This window comes from Chamaea fasciata, unplaced genomic scaffold (assembly GCF_029207755.1).
Source record: "Chamaea fasciata isolate MVZ Bird 193981 ecotype frontalis unplaced genomic scaffold, bChaFas1.0.hap1 SCAF_3, whole genome shotgun sequence".
NCBI lineage: Eukaryota > Metazoa > Chordata > Aves > Passeriformes > Sylviidae > Chamaea > Chamaea fasciata.
The window spans coordinates 26,761,449-26,788,939 of record NW_027094088.1 but is presented as its reverse complement, the minus strand read 5'-3'; the positions used below and the strand labels follow the sequence as shown (position 1 = coordinate 26,788,939).

The 27,491-nt window shown below is 42.3% G+C and overlaps 1 long non-coding RNA gene across 1 annotated transcript; it reads left to right on the top strand.

Moving 5' to 3' along the window:
* Positions 1-8,426: 8,426 nt before the first annotated feature.
* On the top strand, positions 8,427-12,366 carry LOC136287644 (uncharacterized). Its single transcript, XR_010720230.1, has 3 exons — positions 8,427-8,544; positions 9,192-9,297; positions 12,180-12,366. It is a non-coding gene; the product is annotated as an uncharacterized lncRNA (long non-coding RNA).
* Positions 12,367-27,491: the final 15,125 nt, after the last annotated feature.

Below are 27,491 nucleotides of genomic sequence, written 5' to 3'. Positions count from 1 at the left end.
GCTCTCACATATGGGCACACACACACACACACACACACACACACACACACACACATATACTATGGCTCTCTCTCTGGACAATTTAGCTCCTGCAACATCTTGTTATTAGCCATAATCATTAGTGCCATGGTCGTTTTGCTGTTCCATTTCCTCCTCTCTCATCTTTCCTGGTTCTGCTTGTGCACTACAATGATTCCTCTCTGTCTTGTAGAATTAATTTTAAACATGGAGACTTACATGCTTCAGTCTTTAGATGGCACCAAAACTGAATGCACTAATTAGGGAAGCATTATTCCTTAGATTTCTATTATTTTCCACTCGTGTAGAGGCCAGGTTTTTTTAGAGCCTGTGAAGGTTCTGGCTCGGCAAGGCTTTCTAGGAGTTCCAAGTATACTGCCTGTAGTGCAAGATCTTGTGCTGATTAAAGGGCACCATCTAAACAGAAGCAATTACACCAGCAGCTTTGAAGTGCACTGTATATCGGTAAAAACAGTACTGAATTGAGTTGCAAGAGTTTGACAACAAAACATAATCAAATTCTTGAAATATAGAACTAAATGGTGAGGCTGTCTGATGTTGGTAGTGGTCCTTTCAATTCCTTCCTGTTCAAGCATATGAAGCAGTCAAATATTTTCTTTTCATCACAGGGTATTATTACCTTTAAGGAGCTCGTGTATGTAGTGACTTCAATTTGTCTGGATGGTATTGACTGAAACAAAGCAACGCATGAAATTGCATTTCTAAAGAACTGGTGCAAAACGATATGAAATTAAAATAGATAGAGAGATTAAGTGCTCCCCAAGGGCAATAACACTGACATTTAATGGTCAGAGACAAAACTAGGAGTTATTTACTATGTAAATGCTTATAGACAGACAGACTTCTGATAACTGAGGCTGTGGTGAAGGAAGGTCTGAAACTGTTTTCTTTCAGCCCTAGTGCTGGGGTGGTCACAGTCCACTCAAAGTGATTCCGTCTGGTCCTCAGCCCTTCACATATCCCAGTGCCTTTTGCTTAACTGGTTGCTGCTTTCAGAGCATCTGGCAAAGCACAGTCAGAAGGCCAGGGTCCTGGAAAGCTGAATGGGTAAGAAAAATTAGCCAGGGTAATTTTTCTTGAATTTAAATTGAATTATGTACACTATCTCTTATTTCCTTACTTATATTTACTTCCAAGAAGAGCATTTCTCTGGTTTATGAGCAAGTGGCCCAGAAGATTTGAATTTTAACAAGTGTGAACTTTGCTGCTAAATACTAAAATCTCAGACTTGGAGATTGGTTCAAGAATCACTCAAAGGAAAACTGCAGTGTGTGCAAGCATGTTGTACTGTCTGTTCACCCTGTTTGGATCAAACTTATGGTTTCAGCTCGCTCTAAAGACTCCTGTTTTTAGGGGCTTTTTTTTGTTTGCTTTGTTTTTTTTTGTTTTGTTTTGGTGGTTTTTTGTTTGGGTTTTTTTTTTCATGTTTTTTGAGGGGGGGTGGTGGTTTTTTTTGGTCTTTTTTTTTTTTTAATATATTCTAAATACCTAAGTAGTAACAACCAAAAAGTAGAGGACAGGTAACCAAACCAGTCTGCTTAGCATTGGCCTGAGCCAATAGCAAGCTTAGGTGTTTGTAAATCTTAGGTGTTAGTAAATTTGACAAATAAACTACCTGTGTATTGAGACTTCTTAGAAACATCTCAGCTTTCCCTGCCTATTCAAAGGTCTGCTGCAATCTCCTTTCCTTTGATGAGAAAGGTCTGAGGGACCACCATCAACACAAATGGTGACAAGGTTTATGAAGAGAGGGGCTCACCCAGGAGCTACAGGGAATGTCTGACCTCTGTTAACTACACTCAAACTAGCAAGCAGTAACCTGAGTTTTAGAAAGAGGCATTTATTGAAGAGTTCAGTCTGCTTCATGTGCCTGATTGCTCACATAAGCATCATCATTCCAGTGACATCTCTTTCAGCAGTGGCTCAGCACTCAGAGCACAGTTTTAAGGCATCCACTTTGGCACTGCATCCACAAGCTGGCATGGCCTGGTTTGTTGCTCCTCTGACCTGGATTGCTCATTGTTGCTCTTTTCCCCCTGTGCACCCTCTGTGTCTGCTCCCTTGAGTGTACTGTGGACCTGTATCTCTTGGTAAAGTCCTGGAAAAGATTATGGGACAGATGGAAGGAAATTTGATGCAGCCATGTTATCTAGCAAAATAGGTCTGTGTAAGAAGACTGGAAGACTAATGAAAACATAGCATGAAAACTCATGAAAAATCATGAAAACTAATTAAAACTCATCATGGTAGCATAATGAGTGATAAGGGAGCCTCTGAACCCTCTTGGTTTTGAAGAGCAGTGTGGCCACTCCTCTGATGAGGGATGCTCTGGGAAGTGCTGAGCTCAGAAGAGCAGCTTTTCAAGGCAAATTGTTACAGACCTTTTTTCCTCCTCTCTCCTCGCCAAATGGATGTGCAGGCTAAGATACATTTCCTAAAGTGTAACTCACACGTCCTTGGTGTGTTTTGTAGTTGAACAAAAGCTTCAAACACCAATTTACCAGCTCCTCTTCTGGACCTCAAAGTGTTCTTGGGTAGATGCTGAGCTCTAAGCAAATACCAGCCACACCCAGCCTGCTTTCCATGTTTTGCCTTGAAAAGATAGCTCAAGACAGCTACCAGCCACAATCCCCTTTATCTGGTTGTTCTATTAGCCTGTAAGTTGTGCAATCCAGCACTGGAGCGAGTCTCCAGTGAAGCTGTAGCATCACCATTCTTGAAAATTTTCAAAACTCTTGAACAGGACCCTCAGCAACCTGACTGCTTTTGAAGATGATTTTGAACTTGTGCTTGGTTTAGATGGATTCCTAAAATCCCTTCAATTATTCTAGGTCTTAAAACTTAAAAATAATTCAACCCCTTGAATTATTCTTGGTCTAAAAACTCCCTTGTGTTGGTTATTTAGACTCAGTATCTCCTTTCATTTCTTTGCTACCTGGTCTCCCTTAAAAAATGTACTCCCTTAAATAAAATCTCCTTTGTCTTGAAAAAAAAAATAGGATTCACAGAAAAACAAAGATGACCCAAGTGGAAATTTTAGTGATACCATTACATCAGAGCAGGGCTTTAATTAGTAGGCCTGAAGTAAAGATAATCAATTCTGCCTGTATCTGTTACAGACACATGAGAGGGATGCTAACCAGATGGAGACTGTCATTTGTTAAAGTGAAAGGTGTCTTCTCTAACCTTGGAAAGATCTCTGTTCCAACTCTGTGCTTCCCTTCTTGAGCAGCTTAGCAAGGCAATAACTGTGAGGGGAAGAAAGAAAGAAAAGAAAATTCAGAGATGTAGAACTTGAGGAAGTCAAAAGCTATCATACCTAAAATACGTTTTTTTAACTTTTACCTTTACTGGTGGGTTCTTTCTCAGGAACTGCACAAACTTACAGTGGCCTGTAAAGAACAATTTCATTCCTTTTGGATTTAGCCAGGAAGAAAGGCACTGTGTCATACTCTCTTGAGGAAAGTCTAGGCACAGAAGGAAGGAGGCAGGGCTGCAGGTATGGTTCCCATTGGAAAGATGATTCCTATACAGTGATGCAATGTGGTCACAGGGACTGCACAATGTGACTCTAGATCTGTGTTGCCTCAGAGAAAGCTCCCATCACAGAGAGAAGAGGAAAGCACTGTGGAGCAAGGCTTCACCTGTCCTCAGGGTCACCAATCCCCCTGGAATGTCCTGTCCCCTCTTCAACAGACATGACAAAGAGACTTTGGCCAGGCCAAGTACTCCCATGTTCACAGATGCCCATTGCAGGGGGGAACAGGCTGAAGGATGAGCAGCAATTCCTGTGTCTGTTCTAGGAAAGCAAAACCAGGACCATTAGGGAAAAGGTAATTAAGGGCAACATGATAGGATTCCAACCTTACACTGTCTTTTATTATGGGGTATTTATGGTCCTGTGTTTTCTAAATACACCTTGCTATTTGATCTCTGGGAGAGTGGGAGAAGTCTTAAAGACACGCAAAAAATGGCAATAGGTAAGAAGAAAATGAAGGAGAAAGGAAGGGACTGTAAGAGAGAAGAGATCCAATTTTCTTAAGTGTCTAAGGGACTTCAGAGATCAGATATTTGGTAAATTTGGGTCACTTGAGGCACTTCTGATAATTTACCCAATTTACCAGGAAAAAAAAAAAAAAACCAAATTATAAAAGCTTGGCACTAGTTATGCTGGAGGCAAAACAAACCTTATTTATTATGTCTCTCACTACTCTGTATATCCTAAGCTTGGTGGTAGGACCCCAGGGAATTTCCCCTTGAACACATCCTGTCTTAGCACAGAGCAACTAATGTGTGAGAGTGCCTAGAAGGAGCCACTGTTTTTGAGTGGCAGCATGTAAACTGTACGGTCTCCTGTAGAAAGGCTGCCTGCTGGTATTTCAGTTCTCTGGTAGAGATTCTGTTTCCCCTGTAGTCTGGCCTCTCCTTGTCTGTTTGTTTTGTTATCATTTGTATGGAGATCATCAGATCCAAGTACATTTGACATATGGAGATAACAGTCAGGAAAGGAAACAACATATGGCAGACAATTCATATCCATCAAGATCTGTCATAAAACCGTTTTTAGCAATAGAAAAAAAGGAGCAGAAAAAGACAGCAGGTTTGAATTTAAAATAAGCATGCTGCTGTAAAAACAGGAAGGCCCAGGGCTTGCTTTTCCTCAGTGAGACCCTTGGTTCACCAAAGCTAGCTCTTGCTGGTGCTTGAACACTGGGTTAAAATCCTCTGCAGTGCACTGGCCAATTCCCTGTTGATCATCATGACCAGCTAATGACTAATCTCAACACCCTGAATGAAGCCAACTGCACTGGCTGTCTGGCCTGCTCAATCACTGCCTTGGGCTACTTCTGGGCTAATTCAGCTGTTCAGCTCAGGATGTGGGGAGGAGGGAGAAAAGGGACATGTACAGGTGCTGAAGGCTGGGTGGGTGCAGAAATCCCAGAGCATGATGCTTGGCTCTGCTGTCCTCACTTGTGCCCTGGAGCAACATCACACATTTGATTGGACAGATGAGATGGTCTGAGTCCTTCCTCACAAGGCACTAGCATTACCTCTTGGAAAGGTGGACAGGACTGAATTCAGGATGAATTCAAATCATCTATATGGGTGCTTTGGATGTGTAGTCCTGGGTGTCAGGGATGTCCTAGGCTTCAGGCTGCTCCTGGGACTGACCACCTCAGGTAAGGTGAGGATGTATATCAGAAGAATGGTATTTGAATTCTTCAATACAAAATAAAAGCTGGTCCTTCAGTTTGGCTGAATTGAGCTTTTGGCTAGAGAGAAGCATTTTGAAGGACTGCATCTTGTCCAGACATGGCTGTATATGTATTATTTGGATATACTGGGAACTTTTAAAGGAATGAGGATGCTTTCCAAAAATACTGTGCATGTCACCAATCTATGTAACTTAGTAATAAATGGAATTTCTTCTGTAAAATATAACAGCCTTTTTTCCCTAAGGGAATCCTGGCCTTTTACCAAAGAAAGTGGCCCTTTATTTTGACTTGGTTTCCTTTTTATAGCCCTGTGGGGGAGTCCTGCAGGACAGAGATGCTGCTTGAAGGATGGGAAAACCTCTGCAAGGGAGTGTTTACATAGCCCAACTTAACTGAGGTCTCACAGGCTCAGGCACAGTATCCCTCCTGTGCCAAGAGGAAGGAGCAGCCTCAAGCTCCTTCTCCTTCAAAAGCTGAAAAATAGAGGAGAAATAGAGATATATTTTTCAGGGAGGATCTTCTCCCAGTCTATTTTCCTGATGTTCTTTTATACAACTTCTGGTGTGGCCAACCCTTTTTCTCTTCTGGGAATTATCTTCTCATCTGTTATTTTCTCTGCTCCAGGAGGACAGTTGAGCTGTAATGTTGGGGTTTGCTGGTACTGCATCTCTGAAAATAAAAGGATAGAAAATCTTGTGGGAAGAAACAAACTCTCTGAGATGGACAAAGCTTATTTGGTGATTCAGGGTACCTCGCTAGGAATGGAACCAGTCAACCTTATCTGAGGGCTAAACAATGACCTGAGTAGGGTTATGTGAGAGAGGAACTTGGCCAAGTGTTTCTCCCACTCCTGCCTGGGTGAGCAGGAAGGATAAAACCTTTGTCTGGTTAAGCAGGGCATCAAAGGCTGGCCCTGTCCAGAGCCTCACCACAGTGGCAGAAGGAGGAGGTATTGCTGTTAAGCACAGCAATCCTTTACACATGCCAGCTTGGAGGGTTTAAAATGCAAAATGGCATTTCAATGTTTAAGAATAGCAAGTAATTTGATGGCTGTAACAGAAAAGCTTCCAATAGAAAAGCAATGTGTTCCAGGGCTGCATAACACTGCTGATAAAATTGCCTTTGGATTCCTTGTCTAATATTCCAGCCTTTCTCTTGCTCAGCAAAACACAATAGCTTGCACTAAGCCTCCCTGGGAGGGCAGCTAACAGCACATTTACTAGACACTTCAAACATTTGATCATATTTCTCCTGAGTATATTTAATATCTGTTAATGTCAGCAGCCCCAGCCTGATCAAAATGCCTGCATTGCTGGGAAGAGTGTTTAATATAAAAGATGAAATGAGTAAGCAATCACTTACTGATGTCTTTTAGAAATGGATAGGTGACTACCTAGGCTCACCCCCCCACTTCTTCTGTCCCCCTGTCCCCAGCCCTGCTCTGTTATCACCCTGTTGTTGTGTGCTGCTCTGAATGCATTAGAGTGGTTATTCTGAGTATGCAGGAGATGCCAGGAATAGTTTCAGGTTTCCTGCCTCATCAAACCAAATTCAATCTGTAAAAAATTAATACTTCCCAGAAGGAACAGTTAAAAGCATCTCCAATCAATTAATGTTAAAATGGGGGCTAGAAGGCTGATTTGTTAAAGGAAACCCAATCCAGCTCGGAGCTCAAGAGGCTACTGAGATGAGCTACAGTGATGAGTCAAGCTGCAGTGTTTCAGAGAAGGGGAGCAAATAAGGTATAGGTTGAAGCAATCTATGCATCACTCTCAGCTGCTCATTGCTTCAATCTAGGGGACCCAAAAGGCACACTCTCTTTGGGGCAGGCCAAGAAGTCTCAGCAGAACAAGTCTTCCTCCCAGATTTCCTACAAGGCAGGAGGTGGCACAAGTCTAGGTGTTTGCACTGGCCATTCAAATCTTCTGTCCCTCCTCCCAGTGGAGCTGGAGTGAGAGTAAAGGATGCAGCCAACAGCCTTGAGAGATCTGCACATTTACAGCAGCCCCATGTGTACTGCACTGCTCGCTCCAGCAATTCAAAACACAAGTTAGTACACCATCCCCATAACTTTTCCTTCAAAAATCCTAAGTCAAAAAGAGAGAGATGGAAGTTGAGAGGTTTTTTATTGATATCTGAACCTTGTTGACATTCAGTGTTATTTTGTGATGGAAGTTGAAACTTACATAATCTCTTGACTACAGAGCCCGGAGCTTCAAGATGCAATTTTAAAGGCTTGTGGATAAGTTTCAAGAATTGCCAACAAAGATCCTCATGGTGTATTTAAATCTATGTAATTTACACACAAAGTGGGTTCAATCGGCAATTGTTGACTGCCTCTTATCTGGTGAGCTAGTCTTCACAAAGCTGATTTTATTTTTTTTCCCCTTGAATGATGCCCTGATTATTTCCAAAGTGTGGAAAATTTCCAAATCATGTCTGAAGCCACACTTGAATGAAATCCTTTCAAGCATGTTTTCTTGATACCTGCTGTCTTTAAAAAAAAATATATATGATTAACCAAACAAATAAATAAACAATTAGGTAAAAAGCCAGCTGAAGCCTGTTGTCACTACTTTGTTTCTGATTAAGGTAGGTCACACTTTTCTTCCTTCCAGCTATTAAGTATTTAGATCCATTTATACTTTAATCCCTTGTCTTTTTTTCCTGGTCCTTTGTTACCGTGTTACATCCTCACAGTCAGAGAGCATTGAACTAAGTGGTAGAAAAATGGGAAGAGGGAGTTAAGGCAGTAATCCAGCTTTGAAATAAAAAATTGGCCTGAGGTTTGTGCTTGAATCTAAAGAGCTTACTGAAGGCAGATTGGGGAAAAAAAAAAAAGACTGACAGGAGAAACTGAGGCAATGCAACTGAGCAAACACTAGTTCTTATCTGAATGGAGTACTTGAGTGGAGTCCTTGTGACAAAGGGTTAATTAAATTGCATTTCCCGGAGTGTTGACTGGGCCAGGGCTAAGAGTGAGAGATTTTCAGAAGGTTATGAAAGGGTTGTTAGGTGAAAATGTAGTTCAGCTGGTGCTATGCTGCTTGGTGAGCTGCTCTGTTCAGGGAGGGCTCCACACCGCCATGAGGAGGAATCAGAGAGACTCCACAGGTTCTGAGATGGGAGGTGTTCATATTGTAATCCACACCTTCCCCTCTACCCCTTTGTTCAGGCAGAGGAGCACTGCACCTCAGAAATATGATCACTTGGTTTACAAATCATTGCCTGTGAGATTTAGAGTGTGTCCTGGGCTTGATCTTTTCTGAAAACCGTATTTCCATTGGAGGTGAGAAGGAAATTTTGTGGTCACCAGCAAGAACTCTGCTCATAGTGAGGAAACATCTGTTTCCTGTTAACTATCACTTTTTCTATATTCTTCATCTTTGACAGTAGCAGCAATCTCTTCTCCGGTTAAATTAGAGGAAACTGGCTAGAGAGAGCTCAGGTAAAGCCAGTTGAGACATTCTCATATTCACTAAAAGAAGTTTACACAAAAATGCAATTATTGGTCTCCTCTGTCAATAACTGGGCATGCTGACTCCCTAATGCCCTAGGTTACACCTCTAGTTCTTTACTGCTTGAAAGCCAAAATCAATTTCCCCATGAAATTCTGAAAATAAAATACCTATTTAAGGAGATATTTTGGGCTCTGTGTGTGCTGCATCACAACAAGATATAAACAGGATTTTGCTGGAAATGAGCATCACTATTTCATTTATCTGGGTCTGGGCAAAAGGAATGATGTTTCTGCAGTCAAATATAGGAGACTGCATGGCTCAGTTGTGCCCTACACTAAGAGACAATAAACACAGTATGGTGCAGCTTTAATTTTAATTCAAAATAATTATTTCCATAACCTACAAAATTCCTCTAATACACTTATCTGGAAGAACACAAAGATTAAAGAAATCCTGTAATTCCTTTATCTTTCAGATACAGGGCTGAAAACAAAGACATCCAAACCTTGAGCCATTTAGAAGAGGAAGAAGCCAAAATCTGTGCCAGAGGTTTGACTGCTGGGTTTTACTCATGGCTTCAGGTAAGCTTCTTTCCCTGGGTTGTTTAGCATTTCAGAGGCCCTCTGTGGTCCTCAAGGAGAGCTGTGGATTACAGACATAAAACCTTGCATAGCTTGCAGCCAAGGTGGAGCAGGGGGAGTACAAACAAGCTAATCCAGGGTGCCTTCCTATCCAGCTGCCTGCCTCTGACCCTGGCCAGCACTACATGCTTCAGAGGAAGATGTAAGAACCTCACAGCAGGCAGATGTAGGATAATCAATCCTTTCAACCTTGTTCTCAAGCCCCATTAGATCTCATCCTGATCCCAAAATAGTTAGAGGTTGGATTAAGTCTTGAAGGATGGCATTTAATATACTCTGAAAATTGTTGTTATCATTAACTCCCATGACTCTGGAAACTAATGTTATCCATAGACAAATACATTTTCATTTTGAATCACCTTGTGTCCTTGGTCTACTATAGCAGTGAGGACATAGGCTTAAACACCTGTTTGCAAAAGGTATTTAATATTTCTTTCTATCTGTGGTGATTTTGGTATGATTTTTTTCTATGCATGTCTCTTTTCCTGACATTATGAGCTAAGGAGGAGGGATAAAGTGAGTACACTCTAAAGATTACACATTCCTTCATCACATTATTGTACAAAAGGTCTCAGGAGATGAATTATTTCAGCAGCTTAAGCATCAGTTTGGCAGCCTGCTTCCAGCCCCACTCAAAAATACAGACAGATTTGCACCTCTCCCAACACAAACTCTGATCCACACCTCAGTCCAAATTGCTGACCTTGGCTGACTTTTGTCCCAGCTTTCCCAGTCATGGTCAGGATAAGCAAGATCTTATAGGAAAGCTGTTTTTGCAGACCATCCATCCCTTGGCAGCCCTTTCCTGCCCTACTCCAACTGGAGCAGTAGCTTGTGCCTGTCTCCCAACACTAACCCTTTCACTCATCCTTTTTGTCAGCACAGCCTTACCCAGGACTCTCAGGCATTCTGAAGGTGGAAGAGTTGTCAGTCTGGAATGCTTTTCCAGCTCCCCTCTTCCTTTGGCCTTCTTTTCACCCTGAACCATTTGCAACACTCCTATTGTAGTGATTTTTAAACCTGACCCTTGCTAATAGCCTTGTCTTCTGCTCTTTCCCTAGGATGTCATCTTAATATTTTGCTTTAACAGGAACCATATCCCCATTTAACGTGGGCAGTATCTCTGTGGAAGCTTTAGAGCCTATGAAGAGATGTTATGTGTAAGATTTCATAGAATTGCTCAAATATTTTTGAGTGTTTAATTTTTAATTAATTTTAGTTATCTGCTATAGTTTGTGCACGGGTTGACTCTACATGGATATAGATGACTTGGACTGTCTCCTTGTGTCACCTTTGTATCTTTGTACCACCTGCAGTGCAGCATCCTCTCCCAAACCCCAGCTCTTGACCATTCCTCCTCCCTGCTCTTTCTCCATCCTTTATTTTCCCTCTCCTTATAACATCACAACCTCTTTCATGTTTTATATTCTGTTCTTCTTCCTGCTTGGTGCCCCTCACTGAGACAGAGGCCAAGGGGCATCCAAGGGCCCCATGTGTGTCTTTATGTGTGGTGGGCAAGAGACTGCAGAGGAGAACCTGTCAGAAAATTTTGCTTTTTTGGTAAAGATTTGCCACCTTCATTTAGATTTCTGTGCAAGCAATTTTTTTTTTCCTTTTCCAATCTTACATATCTTTGGTGTTTGGGCACTGGAATTTGGTTACCTGAGCCAGTCATCTGGTTGCCTAGGGTCTTTCTAAGTGTCATCATCATAATAATTCTCACCCACCTAAAAATTTGTGTCTGGTGCATTTTTGCTATTTCAATTCCAGTCCTTTCTAGATTGTTCATAAATACAAGCAAATTAAACAGTGTGGAATCCAGAGTAGAACCTTGAGGCATATGATGTTTTCCAGGGTGAAAATAGGTCATCTGATTATTCACTTATTTTCCCTTTAATAAAGTTTCATCAAAATAATAGTTTATTTCCTTCTCTGAATTCCTACAGTTTCTCTTTTTTTTGTGATGTTGCTCAAAAACATTTTGACAGTCTCAGTAGGTCATGGCTTTCCTCTGACACGGCCAGAGAATTATGAGAGATTAGTGAAACACTTTTGCCTTCTCTGGCTGTCATTTTAAACAACCTGTTACTATTTTCTTCTCATTCTTAATGTTACTTTCAAGAAAGGATGGCTTAAAACATTTCAACCAAGTGTAGCTTATCAGACTCCAAAAATCTGTTTCTTTTACCATCCTGATCACACCACCCCTCAGCATAACCAGGTTTTTAAATATGGAGATCAGTAGTAATTGGAAGAGCATGAAAAAGGGAAGATTTCAAGAACTTCAGGCTTCATTTTCCAAACAGTTTGCTACTAATACCTGGGACTGGAATTTCACAGACCTAACTCAGTGGGAACAGAACTGTGTTGGAAACCTGACCCAGAGCTGTGCTTTGGCCCCTCTTAACAAGCTGATGAGTCTTCATGGCACAGTGCAGCTCTGTGCAGGTAACAAACTCAGCTTCCAGAGTAGACCTTTCAGTGCCCAGAAAATTAGCTTTTCAGTAGAGCAAAGCAGCTTCACAGCTATTTGCCTTCCACTTTGGATGATAATTAGAGCAGAATTAGCTTGGTGGCCTTTGCCCTGTGTGTGGCTCTACAAAGAAGACAAGTTTATGCTTTGGAAGCCCTTAGAAAGTGCTTTGGAGAGTGTCTATGCTCATCCCCCATCTCAGACAATGAGGAACGCTCTTTCTGCAACCACTTCTGCATGGGGTGAACCCAAAACCTATGGAGGTTGCTTTCCTCATAACAGAGATACTGAGGAGGTGAACATGCCTTTGCCTCAGACATTCATCAAAATTCCCCTCTGACCCTCACAGGTTCTTCAAGACTAGGAGACCTCTGAGATCAGGCTGCTCATGTTCCTTCTCCCAGTGAGGTGTAGCTTGTCTAGAGGGCCGTGCTTCACAGTCCTTCAGGCTGTCATGACTAACAAAGTAGCCCATGAGTGGCTGCACATGTGCATCCCTGGTGTTCTGCTATTGCCTAACTCTACTGAGAAGAAATGGGGGTTGTATTCGATGACTTGGCCTCCTCAATGGACACAGTTCCTGGAAGAAAAACCCAAGCTAAACGAAACAAAACCCACAGAAATCACAACAGCTGGGAAATGCTGCTCCATATAATCCCAGCTGTCCTGTCCTGCTGCTAAGAGGAGCCATGTGGCTGCTCCAGACACATGCAGGAAAATGATGTTATTAGAGGCATCAGGTGTTTGTTCAGGAGGCTGTGGGATGCAGCCATTCCTTGGGCACTCCAGATGTATTTACAGTATTAAAAGGTCAAACAATCTTTCTGTTTCCCCGTTTGCTTCAGAGAGTTTTGTTGAACATTCTCATTATTTGTTGTGGTATTTCTTTGATTTAAGAGGATTTCTCTACACAGCTGTAGTTATTAGAATGCAGTGTGTGTGTGTGTGTGGTGAATGTGCTTTTACAATAACAAACTTCTCCTTGTAGTAGATATTTATTCTGAGAGCAAAGCTTTTAGTTCAGTTGTGCATGCGGCAATAAAGACAAGATGTGCCAGGTAATTTGGAAAAAGAAAAACTAGTGAAATCGAAAAAGACACAAAATTAATAGTTTAGAGTGATGACTTCTGTCCCTGTCTTTGTTATGGGCTCTGTGCCAACTATTAACTTACTTTTCATTACCTTTTTTGACAGACAGAAACCCTGTACAACAGCATAGAGACCCTGAGAATTTCCAAATTTTTCTCTTCACATAAATTCCCTCTGATTGCAGGGAGAGCTTTTGGCCCCATGAACTGTAGATGAATTGCAGAAAGCCTCTGAATCCCAAAGCAGTTGTTGGCATCCTTTGTGATCCCCCTCCAGAACTTGCCTGCTGTTCCTTGACCACAACACCCTTCCAGTGTCAGAGAGGGGAAAGAGGCAGCAGAAAAGGGGTTGCTGGAGTGGGAAATGGCTAAACAGAGCACACAAACCCTCTGATTTAGTGAGAGAAGGTAGAGGCACTGAGGACTTTCTGTAGGTTTAGGAACAGTAGGAATGCTGGCATTATCAGACAGAGATAATTAAAGATATTATAATGAAGGCAGGGAGTCAAAGGCACTATGTCATGATTTCCACTCTATATTTGAAAATCCACAGCATATGGACTTGGATAAGGCTGATTACTTCCCTGAAGAAGTAACCAAGGAGTCTGCTAAACATCATCTATTAGGACAAAATATATCTGGGAGTCTTGAGAGGGTTGGCTCAGGAAACATCTGTTTTTAATGAACCTGGGAGTGCTGGCAATATTGCAGATGACTGCAAAGGTCTTACATTTTGCCAGTACTTTGCCACCCCTTCAGAGGCGTGTAATAGGAGCAGTTAAGACAGTTATAAGCTGAACAACTTGAAATGAATATCTGGCAAAATAGTGCACAGGGAAATACGAGGTTCTAACTGGAAACATAATTAAAATCAGGCAACTTAGCTTTCAAGGAGGTAGAGCCAACTAAACAGAACAACTTTCATTTTGTATGTGATTACAAATTCAGTTGTCAACAGAAACTGCAGAGAGATAATGTGCTTCTGCACTGTGTTCAGCATGCCCCAAGCACAATATTTTGACTTGAGTCAAAAAGGTAGGGAATGCTGACTGATGGGAGTGAGGTTTTAGGAAATAGTCTGTGTCCAGCATTATTTCCATTTCTCTAGTGGTGATCTTGAAATAAGTATAAAATTGCTGCTGATGAAATCTGAGGATGACATACAAACTGAAGGAGTAGCCAATAGTGATGGGAACAGAGTGGTTACATAGAGAGATAGGATGGTGCAGTCTGCAGTGCCCATTTCAATAAAATGCTTTTTAATGTTGCCAAATGCCAAGTCATTCACCTGGATTGCAGGGAAATCAGATTTGATACAGTCAACTCTTATTCATGGCAGCCCTAGCACACGATTTGTTTATTTGTTTCCTTTTTTTTTTTTTCTTTCTCCAATCTTGAAATATCTGTTAGGGTAATACATATGGATCCCATCACTGACTGTTTTGCAAATGTTATTTTGCCTGCACAGACTGTTTTTAGGTGGTTGCATATGTTAGTGTTAGTCTCTTACAGGTGAGGGTGACAGTGTTGTACCAGCAGTGAGTGAATCAGAGTTGGTGGAGATGACTGCTGAGACCTACTCTGTGCTCAGCACTTGTCACTCTGCTGCTGACAGTACCCTTCTCCCTGTGTGTGTACTTTTCCTACCCGGGGGCAAGCTGATTAAAGCAGCTCACATCATCCCTGAGCTTGGTGCTCTGCTTGTGACTAAGATTCATACCATTCACATTGAGCCATTCACATCGGCTGATAAATTACACCGAGGCAAACGTGTTTGCTTTAAAGTTACTTGAAGCACTTTCTTGGACAACTGCCCTTGCCAGTTCATTATTTGGGCAGTCTTGTACCATCTGTCCAAGCCATGAGCCCAGCTTACTGCAGCTGGGTCTTCATTTATAGACTCTCAAGGTTCAGTCTTCATGCTGTGAGGTTTGAAGGGTGATTAGCATCTCACACTGTCTTGGGTAGGGTAAGGAAAGTCACAGTAGCAGAATTTCTCCAGTTTGTACTTGCTTTACAGCATCAAAACCACATATTTCTATAGAATAATGTAAAGATGATAAAGGGGAGGGGGTCCATTTCCAGTTAATTATTAGGAATATCTTTATTTCATGCGGGATCTTGAGTGAAAGTCAAAAATCTTAACAGAGAAGTTGCATGTATGAAGATGGATCCATTGATACTTTAGCTCTACTTTTATGGTCACAGATTTAGAGTGCTTTGTCTCCACATCTCTTTTCATGGATCATGACACCAGGAAAATGTCAGCCAGGGTGCTGGGCTCAAGTCCTGACTTGCAGGACTGGTCTGCATGGGGAGCAAGTCTCATGGGGAGACCCTCTCACTTCAAGAGGATCCTCTACATGCTCATGGCACCCCATTGAACACATTCAAAAAGCTCCTGCCACTTAGCTTGTGAGAGCTGATGAGATCACAACCTGGGAAAACAGGTTTATTAAAATAGGGTCTTGAATATTGAACCAATTTCTCAGACGTGCTTCTCTTGTCGCTAACCCTGATAGATCAATGGGTTTAAATTTCTTTTTCTAATGGGCTCAGCAGGTTTTGATAAAAAACAAATGTATCTGAACTATTTTCTCTTTCTTCCCAGGAGACTGCTTCTTGGCACATACCCACCTATAAATATCGTAGTGATTGTTAAAAAAGTTCTTCCCCCATGATGGTTTCATATCAAAAGGAACGAGACACTGTTAATTGTACTAATGATGCATCTTTAAGAACTTGTTTAGTGGATTATATACTGCCTCCTCCTCCTCCCCCTGCTGAGTAATCAATGGTATGGGTATACCTGCATTTGGACTCTTTTTTAACCATCTGAACCTGCAGATGGTTCCCTTCTTGCTGCACTAGAAGGGAAGGCGGTGGTGCAAAATTAATTTTTGTGGTGCCTGCAACCAAGGAGTTAGGCCCCTTTCCCTAAAAGTCCCCAGCCTATGGATGTTGCATCAGGTCTATTTACAGGAGTACTGATGAATACAACAAGAACTATAAAGGAAACATGAACCTGCTTCATGTGGTGATGTGGTGAAAAATTAGATGCCTCTGGAGAGCTGGACCTGAACTGCTGTTCCAAGGTTATGGGGGCTCCATTTTGCCATTGCCTTCACCAGCCTGTGAGAAAGAAACAGGTATAACCTCCTTAGCAAGAATGAGCCAGCAGGGAAGCAGGCTTTCCAGGCTCTCACTTCCTCCAGCTGTTTTTAGCAGATGTCAAGGAAATTGCATCTGACCATCAGCAATCTGGGGGACTTACCACACTCTGCTCCTTCTTTCTGAAGCCGATGATTGTGTGGACAACTACCTCTGCCCTCTTCTCCCTTGGGATAAAACTGCCTGAGCTCCTACTTAGGGCTCCTCTGAGGGACCTCCTGGGCTTGCTTTGTTCAGTCTCATGATCCCCAGCAAACAATGGAATAGGAGTCTCTAGGTCACTTAATTTTGCTGGGGGTCTTGTGTGAGGTGGGTTAGTGCCAGAATCTGGGCTTGGGCAAGAGTAGGGGACAGGAAAGTGCATGGCAGAGGGACATGAGGTGACAGGCAGATGAGAAGTGATTTTCAAATTTACTGTGTGCCCTTCTCTGAATCTTTTTGGGGCTCTCATTTCCTGTGATCATTCTGTACCACTTCAGCAGCTGACACCCAGGCTGGGCATGCGGTGCTTCTGCACCACAGGGCACTTTGTGCAAAGACTTGGGGCAATGAGAAATCAAGGATTACTTTGGCTTGTCCTCACAGTGTTGGCTTTTAGGTTGCTTCTCTGTGATAGAGAAATTTCAACATCTGTAAATAATTCTGTCCTTCAGAAAAGAGATTGCCTGTATTGCATTACCTGTAAAAAATTCTTGCCCCAAAACCTTATTTGTGGCTCCATTAACCTAAAGAACTCGTCTGAATGCTCCATTTGCCTTTTAAATAAAGAACAAGTGATTGCTGAGGACTCAAATCCCTCTCATTTTGTGTTGCTTTCCTCATTATGAGAGGAACATAAGGGTCCCCGATCATTATTTCTGACTCTGTCATTAGCAAAGGTCTGGAAAGCGTGTTTTCACTCCATTAGCCTTCAGAAATAAAAAGAATGATTGCATAAGTTGAGAATAATTATTTCAACCAGCTCTTCTCAATGCATTGCTGTGGAACAGGCTGGGATCTAAACAGGAGCTGACAAATTAATTTATATTATTTCTATTTTCCAGAAAAACCACCATGTTCAGGACTGATTTAGAAATACAAACGGCTCTATTTGTGGTTTAATGTGCCTCTCTGATCACTTGTAACAAACATCAGGAAGCTAATCTATTCCTTCATGATGCCTGCCAGGATTCCTGCAATTTACCCCCAGAAGAGTGGTAGAATAGAGATACCCAGATCTGTCATGATCCCTTTGTTTCTCAGAAGTGTGTAGATACTTATGCTAATTAGGACTGAACCTCCTTCTGTAATGATACCCTTCTGTGATGATGTTGAAGTTCACAGGTATATGATGGCATGTGAGTCCAGGCATGGTCCAGATCTGAACAGGGTGCTTTCCATGTTCAGAGCAACTTCTTCTTTGCTTTAAAGAAACAATGGAATAACCCCACCTTTCCTTCCTTAAAAGACCAAAATGCAGCCATTTTTCTTCTAGATACAGTACTACACCTTTCTGGACCTCTGATGGGATCTGTAATTCCTTAGCAAGGCATGCTTGCCACTAAGAAGGGCTCATGCAGGATGGCCTCTTTCATGGTGTCTTCAAATGAAACTGTATGAGTGTGTAGGAGTGGGCAGTGAGTCAGGGCCAGCGAGATGGAGTCTTTCTGTCCCACCACTGCTTGTTGTCAGCACAGACAAGCTGCTTCACAGTGAAGGAAGGCAACAGACAGTAGGATGACATGATAATTCAGTCTTGGATAGAAAGTACTACAGAAGAAGCATTATTTCTTATTTTAACTGAAAAAATTCTTATACTGCTGCAGATAGTAAGGTTAATTACAATGCAACTGAGAGCTTGGAGTGAAACTGAGTTGAAGGAGATTAGGTAGTCCCCCTTTCCAACTGAAATAGACTTTTAAACCTTTTCTTTAAAATTACCAATGAGCCCATTAGCATAATGGAAAACATCTCCTATAGATCTGTGCAGCTGCTTTCACCGCAAGCTTCTCAACTGGGGTCTTTGGTGGAGGTAGGAAAAATCATATTCTCCTTGTCAGTGAAAAGTTGTGAGCTTTTGTATTAGCATTTTTTTTCAGCAGGTGTATGGTTGCCAAATGAGATGTGGATTGAAAACATAGGCATTCTGTGCCCAGATGCCATTCAATAAGAGACAAAGGTGATGAGCACAGGAAGAAAAAACCCAGGTGATACTGTGAATCATGAAAATACTGTGCCAGAATTTTATGTTAATTGCACACCTTGTTTTCCTCATCTCTGAGTGTGCTAGTTCCTAGGAGAGGAAAGAGTTCAAAAGCTTGACTCCGGCAAACCCACAGAAAGCTTGCACTCATTCACACTTCACTATTAATGCAAATCATAACCTGAAAGACAAAGAAAGATGCCCTCCATCTAACAGCATTGTAAAACAATTATCATGGTCCCTTTCTCCTCTGAACAATCTTCATGGAAACCTAGACAGAGCATCTAAGATAGAAGAGTCCTCTGACCAGTAGTGTAAAAAAGACAGCATCAGTCCTGAGACAAGGAATTCATCTCAGCCTTGAGATTGACCTGAACTTTAAAGGATCTGAACCAAGGCATGTAAAGAATAACAATTGGTACATGCTATAGTACCTTGTAAAAGCAGGCACTGAGGGAGCTGACATGACCATCACTTTCGCTGGAAGATTCATGGTACAGGTAAAGCCTCATCAAAATAGCCCAGAGAAACAATGGGGTATGCCTGGGGAGTTGCGACATGTAGCCCAGATTTACATAAGATGAGCCTTCATCCCACTCCAAAACTGTAACAGTGACACATAGACTGAGGAGGTGTTTTGAAGCATTTGGGTGATAAGCACCCAGATCTCCTCATAGACATCAAGGCTAGAATTACTGCCAGATAAAGTAGAGTGGAAGTAAAAGTGCAAGATGAGATAAGGAATACCATGTTAAGGGTTTCTAGAAGGGCTGTATGACATGGACTGCAGATTCTCATCTTCAGGGTCCAGGACATGTCCCTGTGAGCTTTCTCTACTGGATAAGTCACATACTGGGGTGCTGAAACAGGCTTGCTGAAACATGGCTGTGTTGTAATTAATAAATACACTAATAGAGTCTTCATTGCATTATTAGGACATTTAGAATTTACTCTGGGAAACCTTTCAACTCCATTAAATCCACCTTTGTCACAAGATAAAGTGCCGCTCATAATAGGCTCATTAACATGCAGACTGCAGTTCAGCCCCATCCATTAACAGCTGGCAGGCAAGAGTTTCCAAAAAGACCCCAAGTAACATTTTCCCTGACCAGGGGCTGGCTTCCTCAGCACGTCTGTTAGTCCTGTGTGGGATGTTTCATGACAGGGAGGTTTTCTGCTATCTCCCTGTGCCATTTAAAAGCACTGCCAAGACTTGCTGTAATCAGTTAGGGATCTGGAAGAATCTGCCAGGAGTTCCCACCCTGCTGCTGGGGTTTTTATTTGATTCAAAGGCTGCCATGAGCAGAAAATGCCAGCCCCATGCAAGAGCCATGGGCATTTTCCACCCCTCTCCTGCTTGGCTGACTCTCATTTAGAGCCCAAGTGTCAACTGCTCTGATTAAGTGCATTAGACCCAGGCGTGATGATTAACAGTGAATGATAACAATGACATTTCAGTGGTTGCTAATAGGCTTCCAAACTTAATCTCTCACGCTCTCACAGAGATAAAGAATAGATAATTCTTCCAGCAACAATGATTACACAATAAAGTTTGCATTTGCTCTGTGCTGATGAGCTATGGCGCCTGGTTTCACCCAGTGGCACTTTTGAGACCCCAGGGCTGGGGGTGGTGCCAGCTCAGGATTTTACAGATTTCCAGTGTCTTGCAGGTCTGTCTCCTGGAGCAGGGATTAATGTCTTTGTTCTTTCCTTCTTTCTAAAGCCCAGATCTCCAGCCAGCAACTGATAGGGAAATACAGACTAAGGGAAATTGAAGTTGTCCCTAAGTAATACATCTGAGCTTACAACTTTTGGACAAAATTCACAACTTTTGGGCACTATTTAGTGACTTGAGTTCTGAGGTTGTCATTGTGGGTCTGGCACATCCCCAGTAGGGGTGAGAGCTATAAAACTGTCACAGGACTAAGAGGCTAAGCAGAGAAGCTACATTGGCCTGTAAGGATGACTTTCTAAACACTGAGAGCAGCTTATCTGAATTAGATGAAAGTCTGTCAGTGACTGAGATAAATGAGAATCTTGATATGAAGATTTGAGACTTCAAGGTGTATTTCAGCAGCCTGAATGCCAGGACACCAAGACTTAACGGTCCACTCAAGCACAGATTCAGTGAGTAGCTGAGCTTCGATGAAACTTTCTACTGGACAGGATCCACGGACCAAAGCACTCTGAGTTCAAGAGAGCAAAACTCCCATTGAAATTGAAACATGGGCAGCCTGCTTGGCTTTAGGACAGTGCCTGCCAGGAGAAAACCCTCATTCCCTCTGACCTGTCCATCATCCCATGGTGCAGACAGCAGTAAGCTGTGGGCAAGGGGCTGTGTCACTGGAATGAATGAGTGTCCGACAGCTCTGTATTCCAGGACTTACTGTTTGCTGCTTAAATTCTTACAGAAGAAAAAGTGGTCCTTTTTTAATTTATTTATTTCAGTCTAAGTCCTGCCTGTGTTGCTCCTGAGCTGCCTGGCAGGAGGTCAGCTCTTTCAAAGATGTTTCTCACATCCCTCTTGACCAGCCCTAAATTCAAGGTCTAGAACAACAGCTGTACAACCAAGTGGCACATTCAGTGAGAAAACTCTAGTTTCAGGGCAGGCAGGACAGCTAAACAGAGTATACATCCCACTGCTAGAGAATAATGTGATTTAGTGGACAAACGGCAAGACATTATGGTTAAACTTTACAGCTTCTAAATGTTAGTCCTTTAACAAACATATAATGGGACTTTAGCCTTCGTTATTTTGAAACACCAGGCTTCAGATGACAGCAATTATCTTGTAACATCTAGCATTGTGTCTTCAGGATAAGGGATATTATTTTAAAAAGTCAAAGCAGATTCATCCCTGATGTATTAAGCTTCATTCAGTTTGTAATTTTGCATTTTCCCCTGCACTGAATTCCTCCTCTTCACTCTGCCTCTGATACCCCAGCAGTTCACATTTCACCCCAGCCTTTGCTCAGGCTTCATGAAATGAACTCATGATGCAGATTTCGGTGAAACTAAGAGAATTTGCAATTAACTCCACCTTTTTCAGAGAAAATATTATGTCTGGGTCTTGAACTATGCTTTGTGTAGCAGCATGGCACAGTTCCTGTAATCATGAACTACCAGTTTGTTGAGCCCCTATTTTTATAACCGTATTTTTACAGATCTCCCACAGAAAACAAAAGATGCTCATTATAATCACAATTGGGCTGTCCTGAACCCCTCTTTGAAAATCAAAGCAATTCAATTATTCTTTTTACTGTTCATTTTTACCTGTTTCTGTATTACTGGTTTTGTCTGGGGTACAATATGGTCATCCAAATACATGTCAGGGTTGGGAATTACTCTGGGTTTATTTCTTGCAAAAATATTGAAACACTTCACTAGGTTTTGGCACTGTGTTATTCCCTTTTGAAGAAAGATTTTTTTTTTCCAGCTGTATCTAACATCTTACCTTGGATGTGTCATACCCTGAGTGGCTTTAACTCAATAAGATAGCAGAAACCTCCCCAGAAATTAGAATCACATCCTGCCAGGCTAATGATTCATATAGTTCACTGGAGGGTTGGCTGGGCAACCCTCCCAATCAAACCCAAATGGGCTCAAAGGGCCAGGAGAAGGAAAGATTGGCTCACAGCATGAGGGGAAGTGGAGAGGTAAAGAAAGACAAAGGGGTGAGGAAGAGAACCCCTTCCTTTAAGCAGAAAAGGCTGTGGAGGCTCAGCTAACCACATACCAAGACCTGGTTTCACCCATGGCAGAGTAAACTCAGTATCTCCTTCTGGATGCATGGTTCATTTGGAAAAGCTATTTATTTTTCAAGGGGAAAAGATACTTTTTAAATTTCTGAGATGCTATTAGAGACAAACAGCAGTCCTACCTGCACACCTCTTTTCCCACTTCCTTTTCGCAGAGTCAGAGGCTGTTCTTGTTTACAGGTGGCATCTGAGAGAGGCTCTGAGGTCTGTGTGTAAAATCAGTTTAGCACACATAACTGGTCAGACTTCTTTACATTCTAATTGATCTGCAATTCTTTTTTGTATAACATGGGAAACAAAATGCCTCTATTTGAATAAAACTCTGCTTCTCCCACTCGGTCCTCCAAGGTTTAAATTTATTGTGTCTACTTTGTTCCTGCCCAGGCTTCTCCTCAACACCCCATGTTGTCTATTACTGTGCATAAAAATGATCTGTGTTGACACAGGACTGAGTGAGCACTTTGCATTATCAGCTCCAGCATTTGCCTTTGTGCTTTATTTCATGCAACAAAAGCGTAATTCACAGCAAGGTGATTTCTTGAAAGGTTTTTCACTGACAGTTTGTCTAAAAGGAGATGCTGCTCGAGAAGACAGAGAAGTGTGTTTCTTCAACCCATTCAGCAAAGTTACTGAGGAAATCACTCAAGGCTTCCACGCTACTGCTATGACCTGAGGTGCATGTTGCAGTTCCTGGGCTCCTGGTCCCACTGGTATTTCATGAAAGAAAATGAAATCTCGCTAATTCAATGAGTAATATTTTTTTGGCCAGGTTTGGTCCACTTCACTGCACTTCATGTCATGACATTCCATTTAACTGTTTCCACTTAATTTCAGATTTTTTAAAAATTTTGATTGCCATTTATTTCATCATAATTCTTCTCCTGTGTGTTCCGCTCACTTCATTCCCTGATTTTGAGTTTTAATATTCATTTTCAAAATTTTCATTTCAGGAAAGGAAATGAAATCTCACTATTTCTATATTATTTCTGCAAGTTTCAGTATATTTCACTGCACTTCATGTCCTCCCATTCCATTTAGTTCTTTTAATTACATTTCATTTTTTTGTGTGTTTCATTTTATCATAACTTCTCTGTGTTTTCCTTTCGATTTGTTCCCCAATTTTGACATTTCAATGAATGTAATTTCAGCAATATTTGGAACTTTAAACTGCACTTCATGTCATCTCGTTCCGTTCAAATGTTTTCACTTCGTTTCAGAATTTTCTTTTTTTCTTTTTGATTGCATTTCTTCGTAATTTCTCTCCTATGTGTTTGGTTCAGTTCGTTCCCTGATTTCGAGATTTCATTTACTTTCATGAAACTAAGATTGAAATAGAAAGGGAATGAAATCTCAGACTCAGGGAATGAACTGGAATGAACAGACTGGACAGGACACACGATGGAAGGAAATGCAATTTAAAAAGCAAATGAAATCTCACAAATTCAATGAATATCACTGCACCAGTTTTGGTCCATTTCACTGTACTTTGTGTCATCCCATTCCATTTAATTATTTTCACTTCATTTCAGAATTTTTGGGTGTTTTTCAATTGGAATTTATTTCATCATAATACACCTCCTCTGTGTTCATTTCACTTTGTTCTCCGATTTCGAGATTTCATTAAGCATCATTTGGGGAATTTATGGTCCTTTCATTTCAACTCATGTCATCCCATTCCTTTTAAATATTTTTACTTAATTTCAGATTTTTTTTTTAATTTCAGAATATTTTTAATTTAAATTGATTTCATCATAATTCCTCCTCTGTCTGTTCTTTTCACTTTGTTCCCTAATTTCAAGATTGCATTTTTTTTCATGAATCATAACTGGGGTGGGGAACGAGCCCTCTTTTCATGGTTCTGGGGGCCATGGCAGTAAGCTGCAATGTTTTATCCGAGCTCTCTGAGATCACCACCAGGCTCTGACCTGCCCTGCCTTTCCTGCAGCCTACCTACCTGTGCACACCAGGCTCTCTGGTCCTCACCAACCCATGTCGTGCCCCCGAAGCTGGGATGTGCTCTCTGTTCACTGTTCTCTCTTCTGCAGCATCAGAGTCGTTCCACTGTTGCTGGCTGAGCGGTTTTTAATTATCCTCCTTGGACTTTTGTGCACCATAATCAACAGTTAATTGCAAACAATCAGACAAATTGGTGATCTAGGGAAGAAGAGTGAAAGAAGGGAGCAGGGACTAAAGCAGGAGCCGACTCCAGTGATGGGCATGGCTGATGGCAAACAGCTGTTTGGAGGAGACGGGGCTCAGTGGAAGAGGGGCTGCAGAGAAAGCAAAAACATCTCTTCTTTCCTCCATCCCTGACGCATCTTCTCTTTGCAACTCACGTCTGGCACATCACCTCCCTTGTAAGACAATACAGCTTGGTTTTGCTCGCAGCATTGTTAGGTCCCACTAGTCTGGAAAAAACAACACACTGGAGGATGGCAAACAAGGAGACTTAGAAGTCACAGCACCAGCCTTACAGAGTTCAAGAAGTGTTTGGACAATGCTCTCAGGCACATGGGGTGATTCTCGGGGCCGTCCTGTGCAGGGCCAGGAGCTGGACTTCCATGATACTTGTGGGTCCCTTCCAGCTCAGTCAGGATAGTCTGACGGTATTAAAAGGAAGCAGCAACACTGCGATTTTTCCTGTCGCTATCCAGACGTTCCCGAGCATCTCCTGCCGGCCTCCAGGAAGGCCTTGAAGAGGTGGCCCCAACATGTGGCGCAATCCCAGCCACAGAACAATCTCTCCAGGAGGACAAGAGGAGGACTGTGCCCAAAGCTGGTATTTTACCCCCAAGCCACAAGGGCCGCCATGTTTTAGGTTATTTACAGTTCGGCGCTACCATTAGTAACGAAAGGCGACCGAGGGGTTTGCGTCCGTTCAATTTGCATCACTTTCCGGCTGCCATGTTCCTGGGCGGGGTGGGTTATTTCTTTTTCAATGAGTGAGAATTCTGAAACGAGGACGGCTTTCCCGAAGGCCGCCGGCTCCGACCCCCGAGGGCGGCCCGCGGGCCCGGCGCTGTCCCGCCCCTGGCCAGGCGGGTAGGGCGGCGGGAGCGGCGCGGCGCCGGCAGGGGGCAGCACTGCCCGTCCCCGGGCCGCGCTCCCGGCGCTCCCGGCATGCCGGCCCCGCTCCGCCGCCTGCCCGTGTGCCGCTTTCCCGGCGTCTGAAATATTAATTAAGGGAAGGGGAAAGGGGAGAAGGAAAAAAAAGGAGAAAAAAAAAAAAAGAAAAAGCCCTTTTACAATGTGCCACTATATTAAACTTACAGCGCCATAAATCGGCACCGTAAAACTGTAACTCAGGGGCTGGGTGTTAGACAAACCTGACATGCTGCTGGGGGAATGGCAGAGATCTTAACAAACTGCAGCATATACAGGTTTCTGCAACGTACATAAAACTTTCTGTTTTGTACCCCTATTAGCTGGGGTTTACAACGTTTTCAGGGACCAAAAAATAAAAATGGCAAGCAATAGAAACAAGCAAATCAATTCAGAAAAATAAAAGTTGACGTGAGCTTGCATCCAAGAAGTGAGTGACGGTTCATCCTGTTTTATTTGTTTGTTTGCTTATCTGAGGTGGTTTGAGAAATCTGGGTTAATTTAAAAATATTTTCCTTCCAGTTTCTTTCATTGCTTTTCTTCCCATAGGTCAGGATAGGCACTGCTAGATAATGAAGGCACAGTAAAATTGGTTATTCTTGAACATATTTACAGTCTGATCTCCAGATTTCTACACCTCAAATGAAAATCAGCTGATTTGATCCCTATTGCTTTTTTATGATCACAGATCATCTGTGATCTCAAGGGCTGTATTCTCCCCATCTCTCACCCCCTCCCCCAGTGGAAAAAAAAATCTCCTGGTTTGTCCATTCGTTTTGACCTTCAAAGCCTTATCTCCTGTCTTTCTGCTCTTCACTGGAGGAACCGTGACAAGAACTTTTGAAACCATAAATAGTCATGTCATTACAAAGCAATAACATGGGCGGCAGCTCTCCTTCCTTGGGAAAGGTGAGCAGGGGTGTGCAGCTTGTTAGCCTCCTTTTCTGAGAGAGGGAAGGGAGAGCTGCACTTCGTTTTGAAGTTTCATGCGACATCACAAATCAGATCCCTTGGCAAAGAGGGGAAGCAAACACCGAATATGCTGAAGTGAGTAACTACCATGAGTGAAGAGAATCCTTTAATGTGAGCACGGTGTAGGTAATGCAGTATTTATTTACCGCAGAAAAACTGTAAAGAGCACAGCATTGATTTCTTGGTTTTTCTTTTTCAGGTTGGTTTCACAGGGCTTGGTCTGTAGGGAGGATTTTCTGAGAAGCATCTGAATAGCTTATAGCTGGATGGCTTCGGTTCTGACGCCCCGACCCAAGTGAGGTTTGGGCGTATTCCTAGAATGACACAGGGGCTCTGGCTGGAGTCAGGCCAGGACATTAAATGAAACTGCTTTTGTGGCACTTCTGCACTTGATACGTAGAGGACAGATTTCCCTCTGTATCTCTCTGCAGCATTTGACTCTGTTGACCATGAAACCCTTCATGTCCCTGCTGAGGGGGGGATTTGCAGTCTCGTGGTAATGGTCCAGTGGAACATACCCAGTTAGTAGAGATGAAAACATATGCCACTACTACTAATGCCTAAATGTGGTGCTGTCCCACTAAGACCTGTGCTTTTCCCCTTTTTTTGCTGACCCAATTGAACACCAAGTCATTGGGGTCTGGAAGACATTGCTGCAGAACACTTCAATAGCTCATGCTGGTTGTGCTATTCCTTTCTCTCATGCTTTAGGATAATATATAGTCAAGTTCAAAGTCTCAGTCTTGAGAGCCTTAGTAGTCTGGATCAAAGTATCTAAAAAAGTAGCCTTATTAGCACCATCTGATTTATATGAGAGTCTTGCTATTTTCCATTTCAGCAAAAGGAAAGAAGTGGCCCTCTGATACTTTTCCTCCGGTAGTTTCAAGCATTGCCCAGTGTCTCTCTTAAATGTGGGAAAAAATAATCTTACCTGAGACGACTAGCACTTCTCTTGCTGAGATTAGCAGCAAGAACAGATACCCTTGCACTTCACATGAACAGGGAATGTTCACTGCTTCTGGAACATGTGTCCCTCCAGACAAGCACAGGGCAACGTAGTGTTTCACCAAAGAATGGTGACTGTCTCCTCAGAACGATGCCAGGAGAGCCTGGTTATCTGTGCAGTCTGTAATGTCTCTCCCTCAGTCTTCTCATGCACACACATTCGCCACATACATAACGCTTATCTTTAATTTTCTGTGTGCCCAAACCATACAATTTCAAAAGAGAGTTAAAAATATCGAATTAATTCAGAAGACAGAGGTGAAAATAATCATTCTGAGATATTCACAGGGTTGGTAGTAGTAACAAGAGAGACAGTTTCTTTTTTTGATACTGAAGTTAATTGCAGGCATCTGGGGTTTAAAGACCTTGTGTTATTGATGGGG